This window comes from Triticum dicoccoides, chromosome 6B (assembly GCF_002162155.2).
Source record: "Triticum dicoccoides isolate Atlit2015 ecotype Zavitan chromosome 6B, WEW_v2.0, whole genome shotgun sequence".
Classification (NCBI taxonomy): domain Eukaryota; kingdom Viridiplantae; phylum Streptophyta; class Magnoliopsida; order Poales; family Poaceae; genus Triticum; species Triticum dicoccoides.
Window position 1 is genome coordinate 268,784,574 of NC_041391.1, and position 5,694 is coordinate 268,790,267.

Genomic DNA, 5,694 nt, shown 5'->3' on the forward strand with positions numbered 1-5,694 from the left:
TAATTGCTTCTTCTAATGTTGTTTCCCACGGTCAAACATGTTCCATGCATGCTCATGGTTGTTTCGATTTTAGAGAAGAGCAATGTATAATCTGTTAATCCCTTTCAAGCGAGCCTCACAGCTTTCATCTTTCAACTAGTTGCTTCCCAAGATTGTTCCTGTGATACACTAAATTTGAAGTGTTCCTGCAGTAGATAATTGACAAATATTTATACTAGAAGCTTCATGATATTCCCTATAATCATAACCCCCCGTCTTAAGTTAGTTGCACAACAAAAAACTCATACATTTTTTATATGATAGGAAGTTCATGGTACTCCCTATAATCAATAACCCACTTTTTTAAGTTGGTTCCAAAACAGTAGCATATTTTTTTAAGAAATCTAGTTTCATGAGTGGCTGATATCCTTGTTATGTTCATTATCATATGTAGAAAGTTCTTGCTATGACAATTGTATTTATCCAAATTATTTTTCTTGGATTTCAGGAGGTACACATTGTTTCAACATGTCAGAAATAGTGGGATGGATTCAGTTGTACACTTTAAGTTACCATTAGTCACTGCTCATGAAACAGACAACACTTTCATGTTGCCTTCCATTATCGCCTGAAATAACATATTTTAGTTCATGGAAGATGGTTCATGTTAGTACTAGCATGAAACACATTTATATAAACTTTTAGAGTTCGTACAACAATTTATTTCAATACATGTACATTAAATTTTTTCTGAAGCGTCTTCTCTTGACACATTGTAGTTGTTACTACAAGCATGTATGTATTGATATACTGTCATTCTACCTGAATTTGCTGGCATGACCATCTAAATTAAGTTACTACATATGGATGTTCCATTTTTATTATCTTAGTATCCTTGGATGTGTTCCAAAAAGTACTTCCTAGAGTTCTTATTTCGCTCTGAACTTAGTGTGACAAAAAGTAATATTAATGTTTGCATTCATTTGTAGATGGAACAAGGATGTAAAAAAAGAGAAGTGGATCAAGTAGTACATGCAAGGAAAAGAACGAAAGTTTTATACATATCGTTGCAACTATTCCTTTTTCACAATTAGTAAAATCCTCTACTGAGCTACAACGGGTTTGTTCATTTCGTTTTATGTTTTGTTTCACTTTCTTTACATGCAGTGCAATCAACTTCAGCATGTTGAAGCATTTCTGAAGCTCACATCTGAAATATCTGATAATTGCAAGAAACATATACATAGAATGGGTTTCAGGTCATTCCTACAAATAACTAGCATGTCCAATATATACTCTATTTACCTCTAGCTTGCAAATCATTTCAACACAACTTCGTGCTCTATTGAAACACCAAATGGCTTCAAATTCTGAATTACACCTACAACTGTTCACAATTTTTTTGGCATTCCAATTGGTGGACATCTTGTAATCACAAAACCATCAGAAGCAACCTATGAGTTCATTCAACAAGAGTTAGGAACAAGAGTACCAACAATTGAATACCTTTCCTCAATTATCAATGATGATATCCCCGAAGAAAAATACTGCAGAATCTTCATGCTCATACTCCTGTCATTGTTTGTTGCCCCTAATTCAAGTGGAGTTTCTAGCAAGTTTGTGTATAGTGCAATAGTTGACATTGACAGAATTTCTCAGTATGATTGGTGTCTACTATGTCTGAGCTACATGGTTTGTTCAATAAAGAAAACAAGGCTGAAGAACACAGTGAGCAAAGAAATCATTCCTAGTGGAAGCAAGTTACTTATGGTGGTAATAGTTTTAGCCACAACATAACTTCTTACAAAATTCATGAATTCACTTTTCTTATTTTTATTTTTATTATGACCACTTTTCTTTTTCAATGACAGATATCCTACTTTGAATTCCTGATAATAACTGAAATCAAGATGCCGACTAGAAACAAGACTACCATTATGGTAAGGAAACATGCTAAATTCATATATGGCACTTGATGTTGTGCATGGCAAAAGAAATGAGTATGGAAGACTACCGGTATGCCATTCTCCTCCAGAGATCCACTTTTGCATAGAAGATAGTTTTACTTGTTCAGTTCGTTCTTATTTTATTGCTTCTCTATACACTGAAAATATTATATTTATCTTTGACATCATCTTCTTATCAAACAGATAAAACACATGTCCTCAACTCCATTCATTGATTGAAATTACATCTGCCTGAAGAAATTGCGGAGTATATTGAATCCAAATTCTCAGATATTAGTCTAACACAAGTAAGTTCTCTTCATGCCTCTAGTTTTGTTCAAAGTAACGAATACTTATTTATATGATTCTGAGTCCTTCTTTACAACAACAGGATAAAATCATTCTTCAATTGAAAGCTCAAGATTTCTATAGAAATATCATTCGGAACACAACTCCTACCATGAAAACCTATGCAGATGACATCCATTCTTCATTTCTGAAAACCATGACAACTTCCAGCAGCCAAAATGTGCAAATTAAACCAACACTTTCAGAGAACACATTCAAAGTTCCTATGTCTAAAGAATTGTTGGCTATACAATCACCTCGCATATTCCCAATGCTAGATGTTCCAACAATAATTGATAAAGATAAACGAGTCAACATACATGAAATTCTTGATTCATTGGTCAATGATTTCCCGCAGTCTATCAACATAACAAGTACCAATCTCTCTCTCTCTCTCTTTGTATGGTAATCTACCATCTTTTGAACAACTTGCTTGCCCGAAGCTTTTTGTCAAGAGATCAGTTCCAAAAGTAACACCCAGCATTGATGTTTCAGCACTGTTACATCATGTTTTTCTTCTCTATAGCTGTTACTCAATATATTTTTTCTCTGTGCCCAAATAAATAATGAAATAACTCGTACCATATATTTTTTCTCTTGTACACAATACTTGTCTGAAACAACATCCCCAGAGAGAAGAGTAGAAGAAACAAAGTTCAGCTTTCCACCCTTCAGATTCTTATTACCAGGAGAGCGCCTGGAATGTCATTTCTCTTTACCATTTCTCGTTTTTTTACATTGATTATTTACAGGGTGCAGATTATTGTTCTAACTGTTTCTGTACTGCTTTCTTCTTTTCCAACCAGATCTTGTTGAGCCTAAACTAAATAAAGGTAGGTTGCTTCCTGAAATCACATATCCAGTTGACAAGTCTCTCAACAGTACACCGCATGGCAATTCAAATGGAGAAGCTGGTTCAAGCACTCAATACGCACAATCAGATTATCCTTCCTTTGATGTAATTACCAATTCAATTGACATAGTACAGAAAGTTCCTTCTAATTCTCAAAGAATTGCATCAGAACAATCTAAAACTTTTGCATCTCCTTCGTCTACTCAGTTCAGCCTCCCACCAAGTCAATATAACAACCAACATCATAATTATGCCAACACCATTGTTCTTCCAAGTGAGAGCCCAATAAGGATGATGGACTTCCTGTCACCAAAAGTATACCCAAGCACTATTGGCACACCCCTTGAAGATCCTTTGTTAGTTCAAGCACTTGAACAACATGAAACACATTCCAGTAAGTTCTATAAACCAGAAGGTTCATCTTGGCAGCAACGCGTAAACAATTCTTTCAAATCTGGGACAGTAGTAATCCAAGATCAGAAGAATGGAAATAAGGAGGTCATTTTTTCAACTGGAATAGATAATGCCTTCTACCAATCATTGGTTGGACATCTTTCCAAGTTAACCTACAGGTATGTAAAAATGACATATGAAATTTATCATACATCTTTCTACATGTTTTGGACATAAACAATGTATGCTTTTTAAGCTTTCTCTTCTTTGTTTTTTTCTACTTGTGTTAATGTTGCTCTTCTCCCATAAAACACCCAAAGGATCTATGAGATTGAACGAGTTTGGGTAGAACAGAAAACTATAACACTATCATTCAAGACTGGCGGTTGGATAAATCCTCGGGTTGTTGACTATTTTTCAAAACTAAGGAATAAAGACCAGCTCAACCGAGGAATAAAAGGCCTGCTTCCAAACAGCAATTTAGTAGAACATATAGTTAGCATTGATGACATGGTGAGCCTATATTTGTGTTCTTTTTCTTACTTTTCATTTACGGTACATCAATTTTTGTTTCTTTTCCTAACTTTCAATCATTTCGTTCAAATAAAATATGTAGGAGAAGCTAATGAACCTAATGCTAAATCATTCAGATCCTGCAAAACCAAATTGATTTTACGGGAATGTAATGTTGGATTCAGTTTATTGAACGCTTCCTTGGTAACAATTTCTTTTTTTGTTAAAACAGATCATACAGAATTTTAACTTTTACATAGAGGTTTGACTAATATTCCCGTTCCTTCAATTTATCTAGGTAAAAGTGCATGTGTTCAAGGAAAAACAATGGTTATTAATCGTTGCTAATTTTTGAGCCAAATTTTTTGATATTATGAACCCGCACTACAGCGACGATGCATTTCTACCAACAATTAGTGCAGTAATCTACAACTTCAAGACTTTATTCACTGCATCATATGGAAATACTAGTTATTTCAACATAGGAAATTCTGAGTCAAGATTTGCCTGCTCCAATAGTGAATTTTCTCCATCGAGCTCGCGCCTTTTATGATTCATTAGCAACTTATTTCTTCTACTTCTCAAGAAGAAGTTAGAAAGTTTTTAAAGTTAACCGGAATTTGCAACTTTGTTTCTTTTTTCAGGTACGACTCAGGAATTTCCCTCCTTAGTATCTTAGCAAGTACAAAGGTCTCGGAATGGAAGGTTTCTCCAATGTAAGTAGTTACCAATTCATTCATTAAGAGCACTTGTTTTCCTTATTTGGCTTTCTTCGAAATATATCATTTTAAGCAGCTACTCCTTTTTTTACATTCTGAAGGACGATTTACAAGCTCTACGAGAGAAATTTCTTTTTGAGATCATAACTTGCAAGGACAATGAAATCCAGCTTCCATTCGTAACTTCTTTCCTACAGGGACATGGTAGTTTTCTATTTCTTTTTATTGGCACAATCCTTGGCCTCCTCCTCATCACATCTCTATCTCAACAGGGTTTCCGCATTTTCAAGTGAAGCATTCAACATGATTTCTGCATATGAACAAAGCTTTTAGGTAAGTTCATGATCTCTAGTTTCCCCCTGAAGAATCCTAATGAACTTTTCCCCTAATCCCAACTAACATTTTTCCTTTCTTGTTATGCAGGCATTCATTGCCATTCGTTACTGTCAAGTATAATGGAATCTGCACTAGAAGAAGTTCTCCTGAATTTGCACTGAAAGGAAAAAAACCATGGCGAAAATGCTTCATCCTAAGAAAAAAACCATTTGTTTCTATTTCTTGCTTGTTTTGATGTTTACCCTAGTGATACTTTTTTGCATATGAACAACAGAAAGAATTACTGAAGAAGTTGTAATTGATATACCTTTACCATACAATTTCATCCTACTGATAATTAGTTCTGGAAACAGTTGGACAAACTTGTTCTAAGTCCTTTCTTATTTCTTACAAATTGTTTGGCACCAAAAATAGCTTCAAACTAAAACAACAGAATCATTTCAAACAGTTGAAACAGTAGACAACAGAAACAGAGGCTGGAGAAACAGTAGAACTCCCGCCAGCAGAAATAGTAGACAGGAGAAACAATCCCGCCAACGCGCTAGAAACAGTTGAACTCCCGCCAACGCGGCCCAGTAAGCCCAGGAACAAGGTCCCTAGTGTGATC

General features: G+C 35.0%; 1 long non-coding RNA gene across 5 annotated transcripts; it reads left to right on the forward strand.

Moving 5' to 3' along the window:
• The first annotated feature begins 1,548 nt into the window (after window positions 1-1,548).
• On the forward strand, window positions 1,549-5,251 carry LOC119320504. 5 transcript variants are annotated; one of them, XR_005155038.1, is made up of 9 exons: window positions 1,549-1,752; window positions 1,851-1,995; window positions 2,130-2,233; window positions 2,317-3,698; window positions 3,840-4,032; window positions 4,677-4,748; window positions 4,853-4,955; window positions 5,024-5,084; window positions 5,175-5,251. It is a non-coding gene; the product is annotated as an uncharacterized LOC119320504 (long non-coding RNA). The 5 variants fall into 5 exon arrangements; XR_005155036.1 differs by lacking the exon at window positions 3,840-4,032 and having other exon boundaries at window positions 2,317-3,231; window positions 3,334-3,698; XR_005155034.1 differs by lacking the exon at window positions 3,840-4,032.
• The last annotated feature ends 443 nt before the right edge of the window (window positions 5,252-5,694 follow it).